Here is a 16,142-nt window from a genome sequence, read left to right as displayed (position 1 = left end):
CTGTTGGTATATCATTTACCAAGATATTTCTGTCATTTAATGAGTAAATTATGTGGGGGATAGTTTGTCACTTTACCAGTTGATTAAAAAAACAGCAGACTGTGATACATGATTTAGTGAATGAAAATAAAAGGTAGGGGTTTTTTGTACTACTAGAGCTTTCTTTTTTTTTTCTATATATCCTATAAATCCTATAAAATATTGATGAAAAAAGATGTCATGGAGTTATAGATGGAGGACTGAAGACATATGCACGTTTGTTTATCCAGACTTACCATGTTATTTCATTTTAAAAACACAGTTACAAGATGAACAGTAGTTACTGAAGAGCTGCTTTGACGTGGTATAGGGAAAATTAAAGAGATTTAGGTAGAAAGTTCAAAAGTCTGACCATATTGCTTTCCTAAATGGAGCCTAAAACAATGATTTGTAATATGTAAAAGATAGCATGTGTATATTTGATTTAACTATGATGTATGAAAATACATTATGTTTACTTGTATTATTATACATTATACATTAGTTATTATACATCAGTAAAATACAACAGAATAAAATAGCTTTTTGTAAGTTTAAAGCATTACAAGCCAAGAAACAAGAAACATGCTACATATAACAGAGATAATCACCTGAAATCTATCATTCTATCTTTCTATCTCTCTATCTACCTATCTATTGATCTTTCTATCTATCTTCTATCCATGTACACACACACACACACACACACACACACACACACACACACACACACTCAAATAAAAGAAAATTAGCCATGTTAAAGCCCAGCAGCATGTACAGACACCCTATAGTAAATGCTATTATGTTAAAATCCTACCATTTATACATTTATTTCTCTGAATCTACAAATTAAAATGTAGAAGACTATATCTATTGGAATTTATCTCTCTCCAATTTTGCAGATGATTGCCTTTTCATATCCTTCAGAGATTTTTAATGACTTATTTGGAACGGAGTTAATCATTCAGAATCTACATCAACTTTCAATTAGTTTTTCTTCCCTTTCAAATGAAAGCCACATCTTCCTAAAATGGTTTTCATCACATTTATTTTATGCTGCCAGAAAAAGAAAAATGATTTTATGCTACCACCTGGAATGAGTGGTCACTGAAAACACTAAAATGAAAGCAACAATATCAAACTGATGTGTCTAAAAGATGTCAAAATCAATTCAAGGAGGGTAATTATCACTGTACACAGAACCCCACCATTCTAATGTCTTCTTGTGCGCATCCTCAATAACATTTTGCTTTAAATATTTGTCACTAATAAACCTAGTTTTCATCAAAGATGAATGAGAATCACCTGGTAAATACTTCAGACATTCAAATACGTTTTCAGTTAGAGAAATACATAAGCTGAAGAGAATGAAATAGGTATTGACAAAGAAAAATCCATCTTCCTCAAGAATGACATCTATGGTTGAATTCCTTCCCTACCAAAATGACCATGTTATCTCCTTCCCTCCATAGCATTCTCTACCCTGGACAACAGCAATGTGCATAGCATTTAGCAGGTGCTATCATATGAACGGCTATTAGTTGTATACATTCCTCTTCACTCGTTTCTTATAAGCCCTCACCCGCCTCACACATTTATTTTCTCACAGATGCCTTGACACAGTTCCTCTCAAATGCTACTGTCTAGCATCACTTTTTTACCTTGTTCCACAATCCTTTAGTTTGCAGTCTTTTGTCCCTGAGCATTATAAGAAAGTAACATGAATCCCGCTTAAGGCCCAGCCCTAACTTGAACCTGTGACTGCACAACTGTGGTTAGGACGTTTAGTCCTTCTCATGCCAACCATAAACTGCCACTTCTGGTTCTTTAAATCCAATACTCTTAACTTTTAACTCCTTTCAAACATTCATTAGTCATGGTTTCTATAGTTTCTCAAAGGTCACTCTAGTTTGAGTTGTGTTTGCCCAAGCCAATGCAGTTTCCTCATAAAAACAAAAGCAAAATGTTAGTACAGGAGAGCGTGTAGACATGCCCATATGTACGTGCGATATGTGTGGTGGGGTATGAGGTATGCATGCGTGATTCATGTGCATGTTCCTGTGTGAAGGCAGGCATCACAGGAAGGTTAGAGGTGTGTGTGGGAGGCTCTCACTTCATTAGAGAACGGGCCTCTTTTCTTTTGTTGTTCATTTCCATCCATGACACACTAGCTGGCATGAGAGTTTTCAGAGATTCTCCAGACTCTGACTTGCATCTTATACCACGATCATGGTTGTTACAGTGATTTTGTGTGAGTTCAGATACATGATTTCAGATCCTCATATCTCTCCAGCAAGATCTTTATGCACTAAGTCATCTCCTCAGCCTAGAGCAAGTCTTTGCTTTGAGGATGACCTTAGGAGGCAGATGCTGTGTGATACAGGAATACTGTGGAAAATGTAGTATAAGGTGAGGGCCCGCAATGAATTAGTGGGCAAGGTACCTGCTTACTAGCATGGAGAACTGACTTTGGATAGTGAGTACCCAATCACAAAGTGGGCATTGTGGACACAATGGCTATAACCCCACCCATATGTGTGATATACTAAGATATCAATATAAATGGTTAAGCACTAGAACTTCACTAAGTGCCTTCAAGTCAAATGATTATATAATCAACATAATTACCCATAACTAATTACATTATTATTTTCCCCCAGGATGATGTATAAAAGTGGTGTCAGACAAGGATAAAGGAAAGTTTTATTTGTCCATGTTTTCATCCTTCACTCATCACCTTGTATATTAAAGGCAATGAGTCTAGGATCCTGGGTCTGATGGGAAGTAAGCTTCACAGGATCCCTTAAGTGGTGGGAACTATATCATAGAAAGATATGTAATAGATCCACGTGGAAGCAGAATGCCACCAAGAAGTGGCATTTAAGCCCAAGTTCAGAGAACCAAAGTTGACTTTTTAAAACATGAAATGCCACAAGTTCTTCACATAGACCTTATGCTAAGACCCAAACTTTTGAAACGACTAGAGGAAAACAGTAACTTGACAAAAGGAAATAACTTCCTGAATTGAACGTTCATTGACAGCGAGAACTGGCTAACTAGAGGGCACCACATTAAAAATCTCTGTACAGCAAGGGAAAGAGAGACCACAGTGAAACAAAGGTAGCCAAGAAAATCAAAGAAAATGCTCAGCAGTGACTTGTCCTACTGATAATTATCATCCAGAATGCATGAAGATATCAAAACACTAAAAATCAAAAGAGCAAATAATCAAGTAGATGAATGCGGGAGATGAACCAAAAAAGATACTTATAAAGAATACAAATAGCTATTAAATGCATAAAAGAACACCCAGCATTTTAAAGTAATGCAACTAAACCCTGCTGATATTCCATCTCTCTCCAGTCCAGATGGCTACCACCAAGTAACACAAACAATAATAAAATAAATATTGGTGAGTATGTGGCAGGAAAAGAGACGTATGTTCTAGCTGTACCACTAGTGTTCCTGGGTATATACCTGAAGGCATCTACAGTCAACACATCACAGAGATCCCTGTATGCCCATATAAAAATCATTAATTTATTCACTTTATGTTCTGGTCATGGCCCAATTTTTCCTTACCTCCCAGCCCTACCCACTCTTCCTCTCCCATGTTCCCCCTCCCTTATTCCTCAGAAGAGGGGAGCTCCCGTTCCCATCCCCCCACCAGCTGGGCTTCAGCTACATTTTCGTAGGGGGCCTAGGCCAAGTGCATGCAAGATCCTTGGCTGTTGCTTCCGTCTCAGCAGGCCCCTCTGGGCCCTGTTTAGTTGGCTCCATTGGTCTTTTTGTGAGGCTCCTGTCACCTTCAGGTCCTTTGCTACTTCCCCACCACTTTTCCACAAGGTTCCCTATGCATCGCCCAATGTTTGGCTGGGAGTCTCAGCATATGTTTTGAGGTGCTGCTGGGTAGAGCCTCTCAGAGAACAACTCAGATTGACTCCTGCCTGCAGGCATAGCAGAGAATAATGTCAGGGGTTGAAGATAAGTTAAAAAGAAGGAGCCAAGGGATCCAGGGATGCTTAAATCTCACTTGGAAAGGGAACTAGAAGAGACAGAGGTCTTTGTTGAAGACAAAGAACAAAAAAAGGGAGGAAACACAGAGAGATATAAGGCAGGAGAGCAGACCTGGGGAGAGTAGGGGTGGGAGAACAAAAGGCCTGTAGAGAAAAGAAAAACTGTGGGCGGGGGCATCTCTGTGACAAGCTGGAGACCTAAGTCATGGTTGGATCCCAGGAGGATGTGAGAGGGACTCTAGCAGAAACTCCTAATAGCCGGGGCCATAGGGACTGAAGAGGACAAGCTCTAACTAGACAAGTCTCCTAGTAGAAGGAGGGAAACACTAACCCACCCCCAAAACTTCCATCCAAAATTCACCCTGCCTATAAGATGTGATTGGATACATACAGAGCAGATATAGCCTAGATTGACTCAACCCAGCCCAACTCAAGACTCTCACCATGGCATACAACCAGCCCCTAACAGTGTGCCCATATTTATATTACCACTATTCAGATGAGCCTAATGACATAATCAGACTACATAGCTGTCAATGAATCAACGGACAAAGAAAATGTTGCATCCATACATACCATAGGGCTATTAAGCTATTAAGAAAAATTCAGTTACATTATGTGCAGAGAAATGGGTGGAACTAGTGGTCATCATGTAAGGAGAAAGCCAGACTCAGAAATGCAGATACGATATGTCTTCCTTCATATGTGGCATCTTAAGGAAAATATGAAATATATGAGGGGCAATAAGAAAAAACAAACAAACAGAACTCATGGAAGGGAGGTGTGATAACTGTGATTAATAAGGGGGGCAGATTCAGTTCAAGATACCTTATATACACGTCTGAGAATGGTATGAGGAGGACCAGTCTTTGGGGCTTGAGAGATGGCTCAGTAGTTAAGAGCACTTTTTCTCCTTTAAGAAGATTAAGGCTTGATTCCCAGAATACCTATGGCAGCTTGCAACCATCTGTAACTCCAACACTTTCTGGCCCCAATGAGCACCAGGCATGCATGCGGTACACAGATGTACATATAGGTAAAGCAGCCACACATAGACCACCAATGAGTAAAAAATTAGTAACATAGTTAATATATGAATTTAAAAGGAGTGCAGTGCATGGGATACAGAAAAGAAATACAGTGTTCACTGTAGTACATAAGGACTGTTACATGAAAACCAGAGATACTGGATATGGCGAGAGTGCAGCTTTGCAGCCGGAAGAGTGGTAAGCCATAGGGACACCAACTAGGCTGATGAATGTAGGAGGAAAGGTCATTTCTGCTGGCTCTAAGAACGTTTTTTGTCATTAATTAGTTATGCATCCTTTAACTATGCAATAAACATTAATTAAAAGTGACCCAAAACTGTCTAGGAACACTCTCCTGCAACCCAAAGGTTACATCGTCAAAGTTTGTAAACAGTAATAACAGCAAAAATAAATCTAACTTAGACAATAAGCTATCCCAGGAAACATTTAATGGTAAACGGAAAAGTGATTAAGGAAGACACAATCAATGGATAAGTAGTCAGATCAAAACAGAAATGGACATGTCAAAGTACAGCAGACAGAAGGTTCTCAGTTCGACAACCAGCATCAACTAAAAGTCTTACCACTTAAAACTATGAAAATTTAAGGAGTATAAAAACATAATAAAATAAATTAAAAATGGTAACTCTCTTAGTTTTTATGGAAAGGTGGGGAAATTAGAATTTTCTAGACAAGGAGATGAGTCATTGGCCTCATGGTGGGCAATAACTCAGGAAGCATGCTTAAAAGATTGGAAGAATTTTGGAAGCCAGGTAAGTTGATGTGAATAGAGAAATACTATAGCTCTCAGAAACTATAGCTTTTAAAATCACACAGTATGTTCTCAATATATCCTCTCTCAAAGTTTTCTTTTTAAGGGTTATTTAAATGTTCATTTTATTGTTTTTAATTATTTGTATATGTGTAAGTTTGTGCACATGAGTGCTGGTGCCTGCCCATACCAGGGAAATCATATTTCCAGGAAACTGGAGCTACAGACAGTTGTGAACCACCTACTGTGGGTGCTGATAAGAAAGCACAAAACTCAAGTCCAAGTGGATTAAAGACCTCAACCTAAAACCAGAGACATTAACCCAGTTAGAGGAAAAAGTGGGGAAGAGTCTGGAACACATAGGCACAGGAGACAACTTCCTGAACAGAACACCAACACGCCAGGCCTTAACATCAACAATTAATAAATAGGACCTCATGAGGCTGAGAAGCTTCTGTAAGGCAAGTGACAGTCAAGAGAACACAGCGACAGCCTACAGACTGGGAAAAGATCTTCACCAATCCTTCATCTGACAAAGGTCTAATATCCAAAATATATAAAGAACTCAAGAAATTAAACACCACCAAACCAAATAACCCAATTGAGAAATGGGGCGCAGAACTAAACAGAGAATTCTCAACAGAGGAATATCAAATGGCTGAGAAACACTTAAAGAAATGTTTGACCTCCTTAGTCATCAGAGAAATGCAAATCAAAACGACACTGAGATTCCATCTTACACTCATCAGAACGGCTAAGATCAATAACTCAACTGACACGGCATGCTGGCGAGGGTGTGGAGAAAGAGGAACACTCCTTCATTGCTGGTGGGAATGCAAACTAGTACAACCACTTTGGAAAGCTATCTGGCACTTTCTCAGAAAAATGGGAATAGGGCTTCCTCAAGACCCAGCTATTCCACTCCTTGGAATATACCCAGAAGATGCACTACCACACAACAGGGACATATGTTCAACCATGTTCATGGCTGCCTTATTCATAATAGCCAGAACATGGAAACAACCTACATGTCCCTCCGTAGAAGAATGAATAAAGAATCTGTGGTACATCTACACTATGGAATACTACTCAGCTATTAAAAACAAGGAATTTCCAAAATTTGTGGACAAATGGATTGAATTAGAAATTGTCATAATGAGTGAGTTCACACAGAAGCAAAAAGAACTAAATAGTATATACTCACTTATATCAAGACACTAGTCCAAGGTGTACGTCCCCATGAAAAACTGTACCTACCAGGAAAGTGGGTAAGAGGGGAGGACATCCTATTGAGACTTTAGGTGTGAGAAGCCTGGGAGAATGAGGAAATAGAAGGATCCAGCGGGTCCTGGAAAACTACAGGCGAGTCTGGGCCCTGGGGTCCTCCGCAAACTATGGCAACAGCCAAGAAAAATATAGGCAGTAAACCTCGAACCCCTACCCAGACTAGCCGATGGACAGGACATTCTCCACTGTTGAGTGGAGAAGGAGATCTGACTTTCACACAAACTCTGGTGCCCCATATTTGACCATGTCCCTTGGATGGAGACGCCTGGTGGCACTCAGAGGAAGGATAATAGGTCACCAGGGAGAGACTTGATACCCTATGAGCATATACAGGGGAAGGAGGTCCCCCTCAGACACAGACATAGGGGAGGGGAGTAGGAGGGAAGTGGGAGGAAGGGAGGAATGGGAGGATAGAAGGGATGGGCTAACAACTGAGATGTAATATGAATAAATTAATTAAAAAAAGAAAGCTCCATGTTCTTAACCAATGAACCATCTCTTCAAAGTTCTGTCGGCAGGAGAATCAGACATGTTTGCAGTCAAAAATCCAGATTAATATCTGACATACCATGTATAGTTTCTCAATTATTTTATCTACATTAGACCATTTATTGGGATCTCTGCTATGGTCTCGTAGTAACACAAACATTACAACTAAAATATTTCTTTTTCTCAATCAACTTATCTGTTCCTTAGAAGCATTATGACTGCAAGGTTGGTAGTCTATGCTGTGTAGGCAACATCTTGAAGATAGAAGCCTGTCCATTAGCATGTGGATGAATTTTTCATCATATTTTATAACCATCTTTCAGTGAAATTTTCTTTTTAAGTTTTGTATCATGTTTTAAAATTTTGAATACAGTTGGGAATCAGGTAGTGGCTCCCATGTAATTCTCGAAAACATATTTTCCAGAAATATGATTAACACAAGCTGTTTTTAAAAACAATTGCTCCTCATTTTGGTGATAAATCTACTGTTGTCTAGTCCTCAGAGTCTCTTTATTTTGTGTTTATTGGGCATAAAACTGCTGAAATCAGCTTAAGGGAGGAAAATTAGTAGTAACTAAAGTTTTAATAATTGTTGATATCATGAGGACCTAAAAACTGTATGTTCAAGAATGAACTGATTATTCATCAAGTTTTATTCACAGACTTTCAACTTCTACCTTGATTCATTCAGATAACTTCTAGTTGAGGGGTATATATTTATTTATTGATCAGGTCAGCTTGGAGGAATATCGTTACTATAATCATTGGTATAGGAGAATTTATTTTAATACTATGTTATCAAATAAATCTTAATCATATTATTTCAGGTGATGAGAATATGTCTAAATATGAACCTTGTTTAATAACTAAATTTAGGAGGATGCTGTTTTATTTACATAGGCATTTCTAGCAATAGTTGTCTATTTTTCAGTTAGGAGTTGTGCTTCTAGCAAATAAATATGGTTGGATAAACACGATTGATTTGATTCTGTGATCTGTTTTTACAAAGTGCACATAGCAAAAGAACAAGGAGACAACTTCATTGACTCTGAACAAGCCACACAAAGTGCATTCCTTGGCATGTCATTGTCTGTTTTGTTCTGCTGAAACAATGCTTGAGGTGACGTCACTACAAAGGGTGGAGATTTATCCCTTGCAGAAGGAGAGACTGGGAAATCTCAGGTCAAGGTTAGGTGTCTGGTAAGAGTCTTCTGGAGGAATAATCTCATGGTATAAGACACATGGGTAAAGGAACATCCAAGAGAAGCTGCAGAGGCTGGGGCAAATTCACTTTTAGAGCATACCTACTCTCATAACTACCTAAGGGCAGGATTGGAAAGACCAGATGGGATTTTAGTAGACACTCTCTTCAGCTTTGCTGCTTTTGAGAATTAACGTTCATACCAACCAATTTTAGCCATGTCAATGTAGTTTCCAATATGATGCATATAGAAACACAAAGTTCAAATCTCATTATGCTCTTACTAGGAGAAGACATTTGTACTTAACCATGAAGAAGTTTCAAAGTTACAAAAGAAACATGGTCATATAAAAGGTAAAAAATGTGAGAAATAAATGCAACTTAAGTCCTCCATGGAGCCTGCATGATAGTTAAAGGATAATGGAAAATGAGCAAGATTACAGTAAGATATATAGATTAATTAAGAGCAAGGGACAAATGTTACTACCATGTTATTCTTCTAAAGGCCATTTTATAAGATGGAGAGAAAGTTATGTGAGAACTCTCAGAAACTTTTATAAGATTTTAGAAATCTGAAATTAGCTTAGCACAGAACTTTTCAAAGGAGGAGACATCATAAACTGAAACCATTAGAATACAGTGGAACTATCATTTAAACACAAAATGTTTGAATCAAAACTGTCTTGGCAAGCATATCTTTGTTTACATAGTGATTGTGTCCTTCAATACCTAGTTATAACCTCAAAGCCTAAACATTGCGAGACCTTCATGTCTTTTCAGATATAAAAATGTCATTGTGTCTAGTGGGTCCTTGCTATCTGGGCCAGTCAGAGTCCAATGTTTCTAGATATTTGATAAACAATAGAATAAAAATTGAGTGTAGAGTTCATGATGTTCTGGGCCCAAGTAACATATCAAAATATATCATTACTCATTTTCACTTTACTTTTCCTTAATTTTTTTTCAAAATGTAGGAATAAATATGACTAGATAGCATTCATGTGCACAACACCAAGATAAAGCCAAAAGACAAAGAGGTAGAAAAGAAAAGAAACTCTGAAAGTGCCAGAGACAAAGCACCATGCGGAGCTGCAGGACATGATGGGTGGGGCCATAGCATGCCTGTGCTACCTGAGACCTGAATGGAAAAGCACTGCAGTATGATGCTTCACAGCAAATAACCTTTCCAGCCTGATTTGTTATTCTGTTCATCCCCTGCCCCCAAGCTGAGAGATAAAATGCTTCTATTTCTTATCATCCCTGATAGATCCAGAGATTGAGTCTCCAAACCTTCATTTAGTTTATTTTTAACATATCTTAGTATTATCTTTCTCCTGCATGAGCAGTTATAGGTATATATTTACCTATAAAAGTAAAAGCCATTAAGGATAATGGAGCAATATAAATTTAGGCATGCCCTTGTAGAGTGTAACAATGTTCCAGCTATCTACAGCCAAAGATAAAACAGTGGTCCCCTACTTAACTCATCTATATACTTAATTATTGACCTTCTCTGCAATCTTCACACAGTGACTGCATGGTCTAAGGACACATTTCCTAGAATATATCCCCTTTATTCAGTAATTCGTGGCTGTACATCTTCATGAGTAGGAAAAGATTGAAATGGCAAGTATGCACCCCAGGGAAATATTAAAGAGGCAGAATAGAGTGTGGAGAGATTTGTATGTGTAGATACCAGCAAAGCAAATGTCTTTGGATTTAAAGTAGATTCTGCTTCCAGGCAGCAAATGATCCTCACACATTCCAAAATGAAAGACAATAGTGGGCAGAACAATTAATAAGACTTGTTCCATATAGGATTTCCAAAAATTGGATACTTTAACCAATTCTCACACTATGGTAGTGGTCAACAGGACATGGGTTGCTAATCCAGTGAGTGAGCTAACTGGAAAGCTAATTAAAAGATCAAAAGGTTCATGTAAGAGAGCTAGTCAATATGCAGACACCCAGACCTGGGAACTGGCTAGTCTTCTCACAAATACAATCCATCAAAGCAATTGATTTTCAGAGTTGGACATTCTAGTCTCTCCAGCATTTTTGTTCACTGTGAACTGAAGTTTAATTACCCCTGCATATGGAGTGAATCATGGCAGCATTCATAAAACTTAAAAATGCAATGTGAACATGAGCAGATGTACTTGCTCCTCAGAATTAGAGATTAAAGAAACTATCCCTGCATCTTCTTTTTCCTAACTCAATAATTACCCGTTGGGTGTCTACTGTGTGTCTCCAGTGCACTAAGTTGGATAGGAGTTCCCAGGCAATTTCTACACGTATTGTTCTTCACTCAGAAGAATATACATTAGACGCTATGGAATATACTCTCTGTACTTCAATGTAATACCAAGCCTCTATCAAAAACAAAGCAAAACACCTCATAAAAATGTATGTAAAATTGAAATTCTCACAAGACATAAGAAGTTTCTGAAAACAACAAGCTACACAAGATTTCTCCCCAACTTGTGCATGAGGGGCATCCTCTTTAGCAGCCTTCGTTAATATGAAAGATGAGTGGGACTGAATAAAAATGTAGAGTGTTTGCCTCATTTGGGACTTTCAAAGGGTGGGTATATATCTATCTAGAAATATTTTATGGCCAGATTGATTAACACAGCATATATTAGACCATCTCTAATGACTACCTTTAGTTTTATAAAGAGAATAGAATATCTTCTCCCGTTGAAAGATCCCAGTGCAGATAAATGCTTAACTGCAATGAAATATGATAAACTCAAGCATGAATTATATATACACATATACATATATATATATATGTGTGTGTGTGTGTGTGTGTGTGTGTGTGTGTGTGTGTGTGTGTATCACTTGTGTGTAGAGCTCATGGAGGCCTCAAGAGAGCCTCTAATTCCCCATAACCAGTTATAGATGGTGGTGAATCACCAGATGTGGGTGCTGACAAACCCACTTGGGTCTTCTGCAAGAGCAGTAAGTGTTCTTAACGATGAGTCATCTCTTCAGCTCATCAAGCATAATTTTTAAAACAAATTCTAAATTTGAAAAGGAAAGATTTTGAAATACATAAAATTGGTCATGGTGGATCTCACTGGGTTCCTATCTCCCAGGCTTTCTAAAGCTTCTTCTAGTCTATTTGGATTCCTACACTCAGGAAAAGCAACAAGGGTGACTTGATGACTACTAATATGTATCTTATTATTCGGCAAGAATCTAGTAAATTCCAGTGATTATGGTAAGCCAGCACTACTTTAATTCCATTAGTTTTGTGGAAGGGAATAATTCCAGGTCATTTTTTTCCTATGAAATGTCATTAAGTAATATTTTTGGACAGAGAACGTAAATCTTGAAGTTTCTATGTGGTCCATATATAAAACAGAATAATGCCCAAAATATAAAGAACTCGAGAAATAAAATGATTTAATAGTGATGTTGAGTAACATTATACAGGGAGCAGGGAAGGTGTTCCAATCAAAAAACATTTCATAAGCTAGGCAGAAAGAGACAGAAAGTTTAGGGATTTTTTCGAAGTCTCACGGTTGCAATGGCTTTGAATTTGTACTTTGTGAAGCTTAACTCCAAGCTTTTGAATCCCTATTTAAACATATTACCTGGTTTCAAAAAATTCAAACTATATATGTTTCTCATAGGACATTAAAGAATAAATTAAAAGTTTGTAAGAGCTAAGAAAAAATTCTGTTAATGACTTACAAATTGACCGAGAACTTTAAGTCCAACTGGAGTAAACATACAAATAGTATTGAATAAATTTCACATCATATCAAACGTACATCATATCATATTAAACATATATCACATCACATCATACATACATCTGCTATAGCTTGGATCTGGAAGTTGGACCTCTAAAGACCCAACTGTTAACAGATCATTCCTAATGTTGCTACTGGAGACCTTGGGATGAGAGAACAATATTGGAAGACTTTCACCAGAAGAGTCATGCCCTCAAAGGAGAGAACAGGAGGTTAGCTCAGTTTTTATTGCATTTCCTAGTCCATAGGAATTCAGTAGGCTCATGTACCACAACCCCTTCCATTATATACCACTTGACCCCAGGCCCTAAACCATTGGGTGAACGTCTCATGTGCCTAAACCTTTCCCTCAAATTTAGGAGACAAAGACAGATGCCTATACAACTCATCCCAGTCTTTGTTCTTCTAAAAGAAAATCCATTAAAAGGAAGAAAGACAAGGATGATGAAGGACATTTATGTGAAATGAAACAACTCAAAGGAGAATTTAGCATGTTTATGCAATCAATTAGTTAATTGTTTTAAGTCAGTCATTATGAGAACAAACTTTGGAGATATATATGTATATCTACATATAGGCTGGCAAGATAGCTCAGTGAGTGAAAACACTTACAATGAAGCCTGATAGCCTGAGTTCATTCTAGATTCCATGCTGAAAGAAGTGAAATCCTTAAAGTTATGTCTTCTCTGACCCCCAAGAGCACTGTGGCATCCACTATACACCCCTGACTGCCCCCCCCACACACAGACACACACACACACACACACACACACACACACACACACACACACACACACATATACACACACACCACTCAAGCACTAAGTCCTGGGCATGTAGGAAAGCTACACTACTAAAGAGCTTGCCAAAGACCCGAGTTGAATTATCATCACCTATATTAAGGGAAGAAAGAGAGAACAGAATGAACAAATTTGCCCTTTGACCCTCACAAGCATCTGATGCCTGACCCCACAGGTCCATAATAATAAAATAATTATGGTTTCAATAATAATCTAATAGAGATAATATATTGTTTTTAAAGTTCATCCTTTAGCAAAATAGGCACACAGCATCAGGGGCACCCAAGGAAAACATAAACTGGCACACTACAAGAAAGCTACAAGGTAAAATCACCATTCACAGTCAAATGTGTCTTTCCAAAAGTAGCATTATCCAACTTTACTACTAATGGGAATGCTCATTGAAGCAATGAGAATCTTCCTGAAGAAAGAACTCGTCAGAACTTTGTAATGGTTTTTGTAATGCAGATATATATGTACATTCAAGTTGTCAGAGAACTCTGTGGAGTACCATTTAAAAATTTGAAACAATCAGCGGATTCATTATAAACCTTACGCACATTATAGCAGAGTGAAATGAACAGAGAACAGTGCTCCAAGCAATCCATTCTGCTGGCGTTCCTCATTTAAAGATTCAACATTCCCATCAGTGAAAGGAGAAAAGAAAAATTAAGCCAGAGTGTGTTTAGTTGGGACAAAAGTACATTATAATTGCTCAGTGAAACACAGCACAGGGAAATGATGATGCATAGACGCAACAGCTGTGTTATCAAGTCTATCTGCCCATTCATCCACCTGACAATCTTGACTCCATCTATCTACCTCTTAATGCACTATCAATCTGTCAGTCAGTTGGCCAGTCTGTGTCACTATCAGGTCCCCCTGGAAAAGGACATAAACTCCTCTAAGCTGTCTTTTGTACTAAGCCTCTACCTTGGACTTCTGTGTCTTTATACCTCCCAATTTAAAAAGCAAAAGCAAAAACAAAAGCAAAACAAAGCAACAACAACTACAACAAAAACCAAATGATTTTAGTATGTGTTCTTTCATTTGATCTGGCCAAAATAAAATAAAATAAAATATTCTTTGAGGAGGGTTTAGTAATTAGTCATACTTCTGAATACTTTGCTGAGTACATTTCTGCACTTTCTTAACAACTTTAACAACCACAAGAAAACTTGCAGTGTTAGCTGAACAAGGGCCCAACTCAATATCTTCCCAGGATGTAGTTTTCCGATCATATTCCTGGTGACTAATGATCACACTGTCCTGCCTTCTGAAAGAGTAGCATTAAGTCAATTTAACAAGACTCCCCTTCAGTCCTTGGGTGTCTCTTGGGTAAGAAATAGGATTTAAATTTAAGTCCTCAAGAAAGGAATGTGATTCCCCCTTCACACCTCTGCAGTTTGGCTATAAAGTCACATTTGCTCTCTGTACTCAGAACTGGGCCCAGTCCTGCACTTTTGCCTTCTTGCCACCAGACAATTACTTGTTTCCATAATTTCAACTCCTGTGATATGTTGGGGTTGGTATGGTGCTAGGTATACAAATGCTAAGTCCTGGCCCTCAAGATCGGTTTGCAGTCTAGACAAGCTCATTTTCATATAGACGGCTCTTTGTTGTATAAACTTTGTGCCCCAATAACCTGTAATTTTTATTTATTTTTTTGAAATTTTTAAAAATTTTATTAATTTATTCAGACTACAACTCAATTGTTATCACATGACTTGTATCCTCCCTCCCGCTTTCACCCTATTCCTCTCCCCTGGGTCTATGACCCAGGGGGACCTCCTCCCCCACTATATGATAATAGGCTGTCAAGTCTCATCTTAGTAGCCTGCTTATTCTTTCTTTGAGTGCCATCAGGCCTCCCCACCAAGGGGAGCTGGTCACATATGGAGCACCAGAGTTCATGTCAGAGTTAGTCCCTGCTCTCCATATAACTGTGGAGATTGTCCTGTCCATTGGGTCTGTGGGGCTGAGCCACCAAGGATACCTGTGATATTTATAAATAATATATAAATAGTATAATAAATAAATAACATAATAAATAAGTAAGTTTGGACAGCCTGTAACTAGACAGAAGAGAAGTAGGTGGAGCTTCTGTTCCTAGGCTATGGAGCTGGGGGTGGATCTAAGGGTAGGAACTATAAGACTGGGAGGAGGAGAGAGAGCAGAGGAGAAGAAGGAAGAAGATGTAGAGAGCGTGTGGCCTGATGGAGCAGATCCAGCTCCGACAAGATGAATCAATAACGTGGGGACCCTGGCTGGGAGGTAGCCAGACTTGCTTAGAAAATACATTTAAATTATTCTTGCCCAGTTATTGTGCTAAAGCTGTTTAAATAAATCAATAGGTCTTTGTTTCAATTATTTGGGAACTAGCTGAGTTAGTAGAGCCTTCAAGAATTAATTAATTAATTTTTCTACTACAGGGATCCAACTTTTTAAAGGTTTAATTTAGTTTTAATTATGTATGTATGTAAGAATGTGTGTGTGTATGTGTGTGTGTGTGTGTGTGTGTGTGTGTGTGTGTGTACGTACATATGTGAGTGTCTGTGTGAGTGTCTGTGCATACAAGTGTCTGCAAAGGCCAGAAGAAGGCATCAGATTGCTTCATATTTACAAGTGGCTTAGAAGTGCTTGAGAGCCACCTGAGGTGGCTGTCAGGAAATGAGCTCAGCAGGCTCCACGCATGTTCTTGATGGATGTGTCTTTGCTCTAGGCCCTTTTTAGTTAGATTTGCTTTTGAGACAGGTTTCTTTCTTAA

The 16,142-nt window shown here is 38.3% G+C and overlaps 1 protein-coding gene across 2 annotated transcripts in view; it reads right to left on the bottom strand.

The window, feature by feature from the left end:
* PLXDC2 (plexin domain containing 2) overlaps positions 1-16,142 on the bottom strand; it is a 400,556-nt gene that overhangs the window by 183,378 nt on the left and 201,036 nt on the right. The gene's annotated exons all lie outside the window — the stretch shown is intronic.

The sequence above is a fragment of the Acomys minous genome (genome assembly GCF_964271855.1).
Source record: "Acomys minous genome assembly, chromosome: 5".
In the NCBI taxonomy this organism is placed as follows: domain Eukaryota; kingdom Metazoa; phylum Chordata; class Mammalia; order Rodentia; family Muridae; genus Acomys; species Acomys minous.
Note: the sequence above shows the minus strand (reverse complement) of the source record. Positions and strands in the feature narration are given on the sequence as shown.